This window comes from Furipterus horrens, unplaced genomic scaffold (assembly GCF_987537825.1).
Source record: "Furipterus horrens unplaced genomic scaffold, mFurHor1.1.pri manual_scaffold_24, whole genome shotgun sequence".
Classification (NCBI taxonomy): domain Eukaryota; kingdom Metazoa; phylum Chordata; class Mammalia; order Chiroptera; family Furipteridae; genus Furipterus; species Furipterus horrens.
Genome location: NW_028327194.1, coordinates 866,243 through 880,592, shown reverse-complemented (window position 1 = coordinate 880,592; position 14,350 = coordinate 866,243). Strand labels below are relative to the sequence as shown.

The 14,350-nt window shown below is 46.0% G+C and overlaps 1 pseudogene; it reads left to right on the top strand.

Moving 5' to 3' along the window:
* Nucleotides 1-11,704: 11,704 nt before the first annotated feature.
* Nucleotides 11,705-14,107, top strand: LOC149990121 (cell division cycle 5-like protein pseudogene; annotated as a pseudogene).
* The last annotated feature ends 243 nt before the right edge of the window (nt 14,108-14,350 follow it).

The following is a 14,350-nucleotide window of genomic DNA, read 5'->3' as shown; positions in this document are numbered from 1 at the left end:
CACTGTCTTTTGCGCAGCAGGCAGAAGCAGCCGCCATGAGTCTCTTCCTCTGAAATGTTGTGTGCGGGGAGGCGGGTGTTTTGAGGGAGCGCATTCACCCAACATAGAGAAATTCATAAGAGAAAGTGCTCAAGCCGTTTTAAGAGGGAAAATCCCCTTTGCTCGTTCCCTTATTAGTCGCATTTAGGGGAAATTATTCTCATGGCCACAATCTGCCGTGTGGATGCTACCAGTGGGTGGATGTCAGAAAAGGTTGGGTCCGCTGCTGCCCACAGTATCAGTGGTGGGTAATGACAGGAAGAACAATGCCAGCTTGAGCGAGTGGGATTTTCACCAATGTCATGGGCAGTATTAAACTGGAGGGGAGGATGCAGCCTTTAAAATAAACAAAAATGTTTCAGAAGGTGTCCCCCTTGGTGACTGGGGCTGTCTGGGTAGTGTTACTTCCCCCACTTGGCTTTGAGTGCTGCATCTACAAGATTAACCCCGTAGAGCATTCTTTCTTCCCAGTGAGGAGACGCTTCAGCCCCAGAGGCTCCAACGTCTCCTGTGTTCTGGTTCTGTCACAGGTGCTGAGGACAGTTAGGGAGGTCCGGTCCCTGCCCTCAAGTGAATCTATCAAAGATCATGAGCCACAGGTATAATGGGCAGCATCGCACTATAGCCCCCCTCCCGCCCCAAAACTTCCTTGCCCTATGTCCACGCTCCATACAAGCCCTTGGGTGTAAGTGAACACGTGCACGTAGGATGTAACTCCTGTGATTTTTCTGTGGCAAAGGGAGACAGACTGTCCTGGGTGGGCTGGACCTAATCACACGAGCCCTTTAGACATTTGGGTCTAGACATCATAGACATACCAAGTCAGAATCGCAGAGGACAAGGAAGATCCACAACACACCAGCTTGAAGCTAGAGGGGGCCACGTGGCAAAAGATGCAAGAGACCCGGAGGAGCTGATTGAAAAGCTACCAGAGGAAGAAACATCAAGTCTTACTCTGCAAGGAACTGAGTTATACCAAGAACAAGCTTGGAAGCCACTTTTCCCTCAGTCTCCCGACGGGGACACAGTCCAGCTGACACTAATTCAGCCTCAGGTTAGACCAGAGGACCCAGCCACGATGGGCCTGGTGAGTGCCTGTGGAAGAGTGAACTAGTAGATGTACCTCTTTAGCTTAAAACACCCACATTTATTATCTTAAGTCTCCATGGTAGGAATCCCAATCATGGCATAATTAGACCCTCCAGCTGGGGTCAGTGTATTTTAAATCGCCAAGTCCATTACGCAGCCATAGAATGTTGATACTGGGTTTTTGTGGAACTGCAAAGTGCTTTGAAGGAAGAACACAAAGACAGAGCATTGCAAGGGAACCAAAAGTTGGCTGTGAGGATTTGGAGCATCTTCTTTCAAGTGACACCTTTGGGATGCTACATGGTGTTCAGTTTCTGCCATACAGTTACCGTCAAAGCCCCCACCAGAGGCTTAAAATAATGCTTAAGGAGACACGCAGGCTTGGGATGAGTTGGTTCAATTCATCCAGCTAATGTTGGAAATGTCCAGAGCACAACATTTAGAGGGCTTCTGTTCACCACCTCTAGCCAGAAGACTCATTTCTGCTCTCCTGTTATCCATCTGTTAATGGAATCCTAAGTCAGACTTGGGCTGTGTAGAGGGGTTTTTGGGAAAGACACAGTCACCACCTCCCCAGCCTGAGCCAAACTCACCCCACCAATGCCAATTCCTCCCATTAAACACAAATCCAAGCCTCTCCATCTTTAAAACTGGTCCCCTGATAAAGGGGCGGGGGGAGACCTAATATTGGAGAATCTACATTCCAAGTGCCCACAATAGGCCAGGAACTGGAAGCTAGTTTGCTCTTGAAAAAGGGCGTCCTTTCTGAGAATGGGGAAGATCCAGAGGGAGGAAGACATGTGGTATGCCAAACGCCCCCTCACACCTCATGCTCAGTGTCCCTTACCTGGACGTGGAAGGAAGGCCCCTTATGAGGACAGAGCAAGGCAAGTAAACCTCACAAGCTTAGCCCTGAGGCAGAAAGGAGCTTTGAGAAAGACCAACCAACACCATTGTGCCTGGAGCATGTATTCAGCAAGCCAAGGCCTCCTGGTTTTGTAACATTTTAGGGCTATTTTGAGTCTAAACTCTACGACAGCTCCTGCTAACAACTAGATTTTTATCCGATTCAAAAGCTGGACTCCAACACAAATGCTGCAGATCCTGTGGCCTCAAAGAAATGGCAACAACATTCCTTCTGTTCTACAGAGAACCCGGGATGTTCTTGCCTTGCCTGGAGGCTCAGCTACCTTTGAGATTCTCCCTTCTGTCCTAGGAACACCCTGGGATCTTATGCTTGATCTCATTGCTTCCTATGCTTGATCTCATTGCTTCCATCCATGTGTTCCTCCTTGGTGCTAACTGCTAGGAAGACAAACCAAAACAGCCCCCCTTAAGTGCTCAGTCCACTTGTACTTGCATCAGGCTCTGCTCCGGTAGGCCCCTAGGTCTGTGCAAAGACACCCCTCTCTGTTTAGAAGGCTACCAAACTCACTGAAATTTCTGGAACTTGGTGTGAGAAAGCCCATAGTAGACCAGTTACTGAGGAAGGTCTCCCAGAAGAGATCTGTCATTGCATAAAAGGTGTTTGTCCCCCTAACCACACCCTACCCCAATAGCTCTTTTCCAGCAGTTGGCAAATGGCAGGTGCTCAAGTTCTAGAAGGATATTGAAAGCAGGCTCTTCTTTTTTTTTTAATTAAAAAAAACTATTTATTTATTTATTTATTTATTTATTTTTAGAGAGAGGGGAAAGGAGAAAGAGGGAGAGAAACAGAAACATCACTGTGTGGTTGCCTCTCACGCGCCTCCAACTGGGGACATGACGTACAACCTAGTCATGTGCCCTGCCTGGGAATCAAACCAGTGACACTTGGCTCGCTGGTGAAAGCAGGTTCTTCTTTATAGAGGTGAGATAGATGCTAGAGCAAGACTCAGATGAAGGGCCAGAGGTTGAGGTTCAAAGAAGGTTTGGACTGGACTGAACTGGACTGGACGGTCCTGCAGGTTGCCTTTGCTGAAACCCACGTGCACAGGCTTTTGTCTTGTCTCCTGAAGAATCATTTCAATTCTGAGACCACACTGCACATCGTACTGACAGCTGCCCCATCCGCCCCCTGGTTCTCAATCAATGCCATGCCAGAGCCCAGCGCAGGGCATGCACTAGTAATCTCTAGTGGGAGTCCAGTTACTCAAGGCATCAACAAATCAACAAATGCAGACGTATCAACAGTGCCCTCAGGCCATAGGTGGAGAGCAGATTAAACAAAGGGATAGAGAGAGGACTGAAGATTCGGGGCACCCAGGGCGGGCCCAAGTCAGGATCTGGGCTGCAGTCTTGGGCTAGACTTGATGTTCTGAGCTAAGTACCCCTCCATATTCACAGAGGATGCTGGGAATCATGGATGCTACTGAATTCTATAGGTACACTTGTTTTTCTTCCCCATTCATACATACAAGACCTACGACAGTTTAATCTTACTGTACACATTAGTTAATAGTAAAATAAAATACAGTTATAACTATGTCATGACTTATGTGAATGTGGTCACTCATGCTTTGGGGGATCCTTTGCTGAGTTCTTCCTATAGGCTCAATGCTTTCTGGCTCAGCTTGTTGCCATCAATTGAAACATTTTTCTTCTTCTTTTTTTTAATGTGTTTTATTGATTATAATGTTACATTTGTCCCAATTTCCCTTCCCTCTTCTCCCCTCCACCCGGTGGCCCCCCTCCCTACAGTTGTCCCCCCCTTTTAGACCATGTCCATTAGTTGTGCATATAGTTCTTCTCAACCTCTCTCTGTCTATTCCGTTCCCTCCTACCATGCTCCTTAATTCCTATATCATCTCCCTCCCTCTCCCCCTTCCCCCTCCCTGCTGACCTCCCCCCAATATGCTCCCCATGCCTATAGTTCTTTTTCCACTCTCGTTGCCTGTTTAGTTTGCCTTCGTTTCCATTCCCTAGCTTCTGTTGTTGTTTCTTGTGATGCAGTTTTCATTTTAGATTTCATAGTTTTGATCCTCCTTTTTCTAAACCAGTCCCTTTAACATCTCATATAACAGTGGCTTGGATCTAATGAACTCTTTCAGTTTTATTTTGTCCTGGAAACACTTTCTCTGCTCTTCTATTCTGAGTGACAATTTCGCTGGATAGAGTATTCGTGGTTGTAGGTTTTGGATTTTCACTACTTTGAATATTTCTTGCCGGTCCCTTCTTGCCTGCAGGGTCTCCCTTGAGAAGTCGGCTGATAGTCTAATTGGGACCCCTTTGTACATGATTCTTTTCTTCTCTCTTGCTGCTTTTAAGGTTCTCTCTTTATCTTTAACTTTTGACATTTTGATTATAATGTGTCTTGGAGTGGTTCTCCCTGGGTCCAGTTGTTTTGGAACTCTCTGTGCTTCCTGGACCTGTAGTTCTGCTTTATTATATTTTCACTTAATTTTTTCAATTTCTAGTTCATCTTCTTCGCCCTCTGGCAAACCAATGATTCTTATGTTGGCCCTTTTATAGCTGTCCCAGAGGTTTCTGATCCTCTCATCATTTTCCTTGCTTCCCGTTTTTTCTCTCTGTACTGGTTGACTGTTTGTTCCTTCTTTGTGTTCTGGTTTGTTGATTTGAACTCTGGATTTTATTTCCTCACCATCTGATCTGTCTCGTATGTGGTTTTGTTCCTTTCAGTATGAGTGTTTTTCGATTCTTTCTCATCTTTTTCCAGATCTTTTGTTAATTCTGTAAGCCACCTGATAACAATGGCCCTGAACTGAGCCTCTGACAGGTTTCTTATTTGTTCATCTGTCAGTTTCTTCATCTGTTGCCTGGTGAGCTGCACCACCGGGATTTCTATAGTTGTCTGCCGCATTTTGACAGATGAAACATTTTTCTATTCACATCATTCACTCACAAATTTAATCCCTCTTACATCTTAACTAAGCACCTATGCACTGAGGAGGGAACTTTTACAGCATGAGGCGCCACAGCAGAGCTGGCACAAACTTTTCCTTCTTCACAATTTTGTGGGTAGAAGATTCGTTTATACCTTAATCTTCGCAACTTCAGCATGCCATTTTTTTTCTCGGCATACAATTTTTTCCCCTTCAAGTGGAGAACTTCTACCTTGGCCCTTTAAAGAAAGCACTTTGTGGCTTTTCTTTGGCACAACCGAATTGCCGGCATCACTAATCTTGTGCTTTGGGCCATTGTTAAGTAGAATCAGGGTGACTTGACCCCAAGCACTGCGAGACCTAAACAGTGGGTCTGATAACCAGCTGGCTATTGATTGACAAGTGGGTGGGAGCATCCACAGGGTGTAGACGCTGGAGGAAGGGAGGAGTCACGTCACAGTACTCCAAACAGGTGCGCGCAGTTTAGAAGGTACGAGTTATTTCTGGAATTTTCCATTTAATAGTTTCAGGCCCTATTGGACCACCATAGCAAACCACAGAGAGGAACTGTGGATGAGGGGACTTCTCTATTTCCCCAGAGATCCCTGGTTGCCCCCGAAGGTACAAAGGGGTCATCAGTCTACACTGATCCAAGGACCCTTCCAGCTCTCATATTTGTAACTATTAAAATGAGACTTGAAGAGGAAGTTTCCAGGGACCGTTCCCAAGAACAGCTAGAAGTGGCCAAAGCAGTTGCAACTAGCTAGTTTAACGAGCTCAGGCGCCTTCTGAAGTCGAGTTTTGGAAAAGCCATTATTTTTATAACATAAACGATGACTCACATACCCAGAGGCAACCGAGCCGGGATCATGCTTTCCATGATCAACATGGCTCTTCCAACGTTTCTGCCTAGGGTTCAGGATTGATCTCATTTTTATGATATAAAAAGTAACCCACGCTCTTAAGAGATGGTTTAGAAAGTGAAAAGTACTAGAAACGTTATCATTAAAGGCTCAAGTTATTTTAACCTTCTCTCTGCTGAAGGCTTGATTGGTTTGGTATCCGAGTATAGAATTTGCTTCTCTAAGTTGCACTAGAGTTTTGACCATATGCTGAACAGGCATTTGGCCTTTTAGTTTTGCCATGACACATCTTTGTTCATAAAACTCCCGAGTACACAGAGGGTGAGGTTTGGGTTGCTGGCATTGCTCTTTTTCCAAGTCTACCCTGGTGACACCCTTGTTCATTCCCATGGACCACCACGCCACTGACGTCTCGTGCCCAGTTCCTCTGGCCTCCTGCAGACAACAAGTGTCACTCCTTGAGGTCCCCAACTTGTATGAGAACTAGTTAGATGAATACAGCCAGGGGCTCAGCCCTGGTAGCATCTTAAACGTCACAAAGCTTGCTCTTAATACTGTAGACATGTTCTCCTACCCTGGACTTCCCCATCTGTTAATTCTGCTACCATTAAATACTGAGCTCACAGCTGGGAGCTATATAGGCTTGATTCCTCGCCTCCTCCTTCATACCGAACATCCAGTCCCCTTTATCAAGTCTATTAAGTTACCACTTCTCAGAACTCAACTTTCATCTTGTCATTCTCATTGTCACCATTTTGATTCAAGTGGAATCACTTCTTAACTGATATATTTACTTCTTGGTGCCTGTAGTTGACTTGTCAGACAGCTGCATGAAGTTAACACAAAGCCCATCTTCACAAGATTTGATTAGTAATGACCTTGAGTCATCCTTGGGAGAAAGCTTGAATTCCATTTTATTATATGAACCAAGGTCCCACAGAATTAAGCTGTCAATTAGTGTCCTCATCTGTTAACTGCTGCCACCACCACCTCGAGTCATTTTCTTTTCATTCTATGTGTCAAGCCCATTCCTACCTCAGGACCTTTGCACAAGCTATTCCTGCTATTGTGGATTTGAGACTTTTGCCTAGATTCTATTAATTAATTCAGGTCCCTGCTCAGGTGTTACCTCTCAGAGGCCTTCCTTGGCTACCAAGTCTAGAGTTGCTAATGAACCCCACACCCCACGCTGGACTCAGGCACAGGTGCATGAGTTATACTGGATGGTTGGGTTACTATTACACTGAGGGAGGGAACTGTCCAAGTTTGCTTTCAGTGCTCTATCTCAGAAGGGTTAGAAAGCCTCAGGAATGTGACCAGCCTTGCAGTAGGGATCCTTTGGGGAATCTTTCAAAGTAAACCGTAACTTAGGCTGAGAGCATGTTTCAGAACACTTAGACACTTCCTAATGGAAGCATTTTCTTTAGACGTTTAGTTTTGCTCAGATTGAAATTACACAAAATGGAGCCAATCGCCAATGAGTTCTGGTCCTCATATGGTATGGTCCATCATAAGTCAAATGGCAGAGGTCAGAGTAGATCTCAGTTTGAGTCCAGACTCAGAAGTTTCTTTTACGGAAAAGCTAGGTTACTCCTTACTCTTGGCTTTTGGTTGGGTGTCTGGCACGGAGCAGGTACTTCAGAGTGAATACCTTTCTGTCCCCTATTTAAGCACTAGATGCCAATTGTTTTTAAATTGGCTTGGAGGGATGTGCTCAGAAGTGAAGCACTTTAAGATCTAAGTCAAAGCAAGAACAATTGGGTTTAGAAGTCAGCTCCTGGGACAGGGCCGCTGTCCCTCCAGCCCAATCTTGGCTCTAGTGGGGATGCAAAGTGTTCATTCTTTACCAGATGTCCACACCGTGATGCCAGTGAATATTTTTATTCCTTAAATAAGTGCTCCAACTTTCCATGATGTTCTCTCATCCATAACTTGAGACTTTCTCCTCAGAGCCCCTAGCTGCCACACCAAGTAGTGATGGGCCAAAGCCTTCGGGCTTAGGACTTAATCACAAAGCTGGGCTACCTCCTATCCACCTGCTTCTGTTTATGCAACTCCATGCAGGGTAATCAAAGCTGTTAACTGCTGGGAACACAGCCATTGAAATGTGTACTAGTTACAAGGTGTTGGGCCCAAGAGGCCACAGCCATGGGAGCTGGGTGAAACAAGGTGTTGCCCTGAAGTCAGCAGAGGTTCTTTGGGGGAAGGTGGGGCATGGGGGCTTGGGAGAAGGGGAAATGGAGGTGAGAATGGGTAGAAGAGGCAGCCAGATCCAGGGGCAGGCACCATGAGGAGCTCTCGAGAGAAGCCATTATTCCATGTAGAAAAGATGGTTAAGGCGTGATTGAGTGCCAGGATTAAAAGGTGGGTGGCCAGTTACCGTCTGTCTCGAGAGTAAAGGACAGGCAGAATTTGAAAGGATGCCAAGGAGACAGTTCTGATGACTCCCCACAAGCTGAGCTAAACTAAGCTTAGACTTTACCAGTTGTAGGTCATTGGACCTATGGCAAGTTGTTTCCCCTCCAAGCGTCCTCACTCAACAAGGGTGATGATGGTACCAAGTTCATTGGGTTATCCTAGGGGCCACTGAGAAAGCAGTCCTAACAGGACAAGATCTAGATTTTGTGTGTCCCGAAGGAACTTTGAAGTCTAAGATACCAGGTTATGAACTTGGAACACAAAGCCAAGTCTAAGCTTCAATTTCATGCTTAAGTGCCGATTTAGAGGCAGAGCACCACTTAGCCCTTGCTAAACACTGATCACGTGGGAGCTATCAGCAATATAGTCAGTAGAGGAAAAAATTATTCCAGAGCCATGAAAAGCCTTGCAATGGTAACTCTGATGAGCACAGGTATTGGGGCTGGCACTCAAAGGTGTCCAAGGAACTGGGCGCCTCCAGTTCACATCCACACGGATCGCCGGTCAGGAAGGATGTAGGCAAAGGTGGCCCAGGCCATCTCTGCGCTGCGCTCATTCCAAGCCCAGCAGCTTAGAGTCCCTTTAAAGAGGAAGCGAGGTAAGTATGTATTTCAGTCATGCCAAACATTTAGATTCTCAGAATCCTGACATCAACAACCAAAGTCAGGAGCTGATGTGGTGGACCAAATGATAGGTACATATAACGTGGCCAGGAACACCAGGAGACGGCCTACAGTTATATTCTACACACTTTTGAATCTCGCACGAAAAATGCTCAGACTATTCACATGCTAAACGGCAATGTGAAAACAAGGCGCAGAATGTTTCTTAGAAATCTCAGTGCAGTTACTGTCAGAACAAATAAAAAGTTGTGGGTATCTCTACAGGTGTGCATAAGCCTTTACACCTGAAAGTTCAGTTCCAAACACAAACTGAAGGAAATGCTAATGACAATATACATATGGCTCCCTTGACAAGAAAAAAAGATGTGAGGTGTTGTGCATCCAAAACAAGTCGCTTATCGAAACATTTTTTGCAAGTGTTGTGAAGTGTTTATGCCTTCAGCGTAGCAAGATTCTTTGCGATGACTGTTAAGATGTTTTGCAAAGCCAACTGTTGGAGATTCCAATTAACATTAAAGACTTTTTTGTGTTTGTTTTTAAAGAAATATCCATGTGTGCTATTTGAAAAAAAATTATTTTTTGTTTTCATATTTATTTTCTAGATTGTAACTAAAATAAAGTCATGTATGTTATTATAGAAGTATAATAAATGCAAATTTGCAGGGTTTTGTTTTTTGCATTTCAGTACATACTAGCAATGAATGTATCTCTTCGGTACGTAATACTGATGCTGTAATTTTGACCGCAAGCTGTGCAGACTTCAGTACAGCATTCCTTTCTGCCCAGAGATTTAGCTTACACCACAAATGCACAGGTGCCGCTCACAAGTATAGCTGACTTCAAGCCCAAAATCAACCCTCAGTCAGTGGAGAATCAATGAATAAATGAAAAACAAAAAACAAAACTAGTGCCTAAAGAGGCTTCCCCTGCCCCCCATACCTTGGGTGGCCAGTTCTACAAAGCATGCTTACAACTCTCATAGCTGGTCCCAGTGGCTCACAGAAGCCGACTCAATATGTCCTTGTTCCTATTTCCTTCCTTCTGCTACCCACTGCCTCCGAGAATGACCTTCCTGACACACTATCTTCCCGTCCTGAAACCTCATCTCAGACTACTTTGCAGGGAGCCCGAATTACAGCATGGCTCAATGGGATGCCCACAGTACAAAGGTAAATCTCACGAGCCGCAGGGTCAAAGGCATGTGATGTATAACTTCGCATTGTAGGAACACTTGTCATAGCTTGGGAGGTTACAGGTGGCCTACCTGTACACACAGACGAGGAGTAAGGAAGGAACTCTCTTGTGAGCAAAACACATTCAAGGTCAGTGGGCTGCATTCTCCCACAGTGAGGAGATGAATGTATTGAGCCCCTAGGGCATTGGAACTGGGTTGCCAGAGATCTACAGTTACAATAGTCACATCCCTGCTGCATCAGAGAGCTCTAGGGGGCCCTTAGACAAGACTCAAATCAGCCCAAAGGAGTCAACGTTCCTCTAATCACCACGGAGCTCTGATGAAAGCCATCTCTTTAGGTCACCCAACTCAGCTTCTTCTTAGCTTATTTTAATTAAAGGAATGACCAAGTTTCTCCAGACAGTAGCCACCATCTTGGCCTCAGCTTCCTCTTTTGTAAAAGAAGGACTGGAACTCCTTAAAGAGCTGCTTCTTCTTCTGCTGCTTTTAAATTTGAGTCTTGGCTCTGAATTTTTTTAAAACAGTTTATTGATTTATTTATTTAATTTGTTTCTTTTTAGAGAGGGGAAAGGAGAAAGAGAGGGAAAGAAACATCACTGTGTGATTGCCTCTCACGAGCCACGCCCCCAACTGGGGAACTGACGTGCGACCTAGTCATGTACCCTGCCTGGGAATCAAACCAGCGACACTTGGTTCGCAGGCTGATGCTCAATCCACTGAGCCACAGCAGCCAGGGCTGAGACCTCCTTCCTTTTGAGGAGGCAGAGTATGAGGGAACCTGCAGAGGGGCCCGTGCCCCCATTGCCACCGGGCAGGGCATACCCCGGCCGCCTGCAGCCCTGGTGTGGGAGGCGGCCTTCTCTATCAGCCCAAGCCCTGGCAAGCCATTCTGGGGCCCTCACGGCCCTACGTGTCCTTCAGGGTTTGAGCTGAGGGCTGGCTTGTCTACACCGACCACCCCCTCTCTTCTTACATCTCACATTCTGAGGGGCAGCATAAGCAGCTGTAAGCCCTCTTTTAGGGGGCACAGTTGGAGGAGAGTCAGGTGCCCATCACCGGGAGGTGGACACGGAAGATGCGGGTGCTCACCAGGAACACCCAGCAGATAGCAGCAATGAGCTGGCTGAACACCCAGCAACCTGCTGAAGCCCTGGATGGAGTACAAGCGGAGGCTGCGCCAGGATACCGCACCTGTGCGCCTACATACACCCTACGCACCGAGGGCCTGGAGGCAGGAGATGGGTAGAGAAGGGGAGGATGGAGGAGTACTGAAAAGAATCACTTGAGAGGGGCCCAAGGATGCTTGAGTAGGATGAAGAGAACTTGACTCCAAGGTAATGAAGTCATGAAGATCTCACTTCAGTGCAAATGAGACTCTCCCGGGAGCAGCTGGGATCTTAAAAGCGTGGGTGGGGTGAGCGTGGGCGGGGTAAGCCTCAAGCTTGATGTCAATCAAACCCGAGAAGCCACAAGGTGACACTCACCACTCCCAGGTGCCCAGGCTTAGCTACCGAGAGAAGGTGAGCTTAGAAGAAAGCTGCTATAGCAGAACGTCGTGCCCGGAGGAAGTGGCGGCTCTCGGTCCTGCAGGCGGAGCGCCGTTGCTATTTTTCTGAAGCTCCTCTCGGCCACTGGCTGAGACACCGCGCCGCCAAAATGCCTCGAATTGTGATTAAGGGGGGCATGTGGAGGAATACCGAGGATGAAATTCTGAAAGCAGCTGTTATGAAATATGGGAAAAATCAGTGGTCTAGGGTTGCTTCATTGCTGCCTAGGAAATCGGCAAAGCAGTGCAAAGCCAGATGGTGTGAGTGGCTGAATCCAAGCATCAAGAAAATAGAATGGTCCAGAGAAGAAGAGGAAAAACTCTTGCATTTGGCCAAGTTAATGTCAACGCAGTGGCGGACCATTGCTCCAATCATTGGAAGAACAGCTGCCCGGTGCTTAGAACACTATGAATTTCTTCTGGATAAAGCATCCCAAAGAGACAACGAAGAGGAAACAGACGATCCACGGAAACTTAAACCTGGAGAAATAGCTTCAAATCCAGAAACAAAGCCAGCACGTCCTGATCCAATGGATATGGATGAGGATGAACTTGAGATGCTTTCTGAAGCTAGAGCCCGGCTGGCTAATACTCAGGGAAAGAAGGCCAAGAGGACAGCGAGAGAGAAACAGTTGGAGGAGGCAAGGCGTCTTGCTGCCCTCCAAAAGAGAAGAGAACTTTGGGCAGCTGGCATAGAAATCCAGAAGAAAAGAAGAAAGAAGAGAGGGGTTGATTATAATGCTGAAATCCCATTTGAAAAAAAGCCTGCTCTTGGTTTCTATGATACGTCTGAGGAGAACTACCAGGCTCTTGATGCAGATTTCAGGAAGTTAAGACGACAGGATCTTGATGGCGAGCTAAGATCTGAGAAAGAAGGACGAGATCGGAGAAAAGACAAGCAACCTTTGAAAAGGAAAGAAAGATCAGGTTTACCATCAGCTATTCTTCAAACTAGTGGTGTTTCTAAATTTACTAAAAAGAGAAGTAAAGTAGTACTTCCTGCCCCTCAGATTTCAGATGCAGAACTGCAGGAAGTTGTGAAGGTAGGCAAAGCGAGTGAAATTGCACGTCAGACTGCTGAGGAGTCGGGCATAACCAATTCTGCTTCCAGTACTCTTCTGTCTGAGTACAATGTCACCAACAACAGCATCGCTCTGAGAACACCACGAACACCAGCTTCCCAGGACAGAATGCTCCAGGAAGGCCAGAACCTCATGGACCTGACCACTGTGGATACGCCATTAAAAGGTGGACTTAACACACCCTTGCATGAGAGTGACTTCTCGGGTGTGACTCCACAGTGGCAGGCTGTACAGACTCCAAACACAGTTCTTTCTACCCCAGTCGGGACTCCTTCTCATGGATCTGAAGGGCTGACTCCCTGGAGTGGGGCAACTGCCAAACCAGTTAACTCCACCCCAGGCAGAACTCCTCTTCGAGACAAGTTAAACACTGATCCTGAGGATGGAATGGCAGACTACCGTGATCCCTCTTATGTGAAGCAGATGGAAAGAGAGTCTCGTGAACACCTCCGTATAGGGTTGATGGGCCTTCCTGCCTCCAAGAATGACTTTGAAATTGTTCTACCAGAAAATGCTGAGAAAGAGTTGGAAGACCGTGAAATAGATGGCACATACATTGAAGATGCTGCTGATGTGGATGCACGAAAGCAGGCCATGCGAGACGCAAAGCGTGTGAAGCAAATGAAACGAACGCACAAAGCTGGCCAGAAAGATCTTCCAAGACCATCAGAAGTAAACGAAACTATTCTAAGAGCCTTAAATGTAGAACCGCCTTTAACAGATTTACAGAAAAGCGAAGAACTAATCAAAAAAGAAACGATCGCATTGCTTCATTATGACCTTCTACATCACCCTTATGAACCATCTGGAAGTAAAAAAGGAAAAACGGTAGGGTTTGCTACCAATAATTCAGAGCACGTTTCCTATCTGGAACACAGCCCTTACGAAAAGTTCTCTAAAGAAGAGATGAAAAAGGCCCAGGATGTTCTGGTACAGGAGATGGAAGTGGTAAAACAAGGTATGAGTCATGGAGAACTCTCAAGCGAAGCTTATAACCAGGTGTGGGAAGAATGCTATGGTCAAGTTTTGTATCTCCCTGGACAGAGCCGCTACACACGGGCCAACCTAGCAAGCAAAAAGGACAGAATCGAGTCACTGGAAAAGAGGCTCGAGATTAACAGAGGTCACATGATGACAGAAGCCAAGAGAGCTGCAAAGATGGAAAAGAAGATAGAAATTTTGCTCGGGGGTTACCAGTCCCATACTATGGGGCTCATGAAACAGGTGAATGACTTATGGGATCAAATTGAGCAGGCTTACTTAGAGGTACACACGTTTGAAGAACTCAGGAAACATGAAGATTCTGCTATTCTCAGGAGGCTGGAGTGTCTTAAAGAAGATGTTCAGCGACAACAGGAAAGAGAAAAGGGACTTCAGCAAAGATATGCTGATTTGCTGCTGCAGAAAGAAACTTTAAAGTCCAAAATGTGAAGCACAGTTTGTATTCTGTCACAGGATGAATTAGCTGCTGGTTTTCATACTCTGGAAGGCTGAAACTGATGTTTATCCTCAATGACAAATTCACCCGTGACCTGTGGGTTCTTTTGTTGTTTATTTTAAATGACATCGCTCTTACACAATCTATGTATAAAGTATTTAACTCCACAGGACATTTTAGAGTGTAAATTATGATGACAATCATTCTTTAAGCACTGTCATATTTGCAGATTCTTT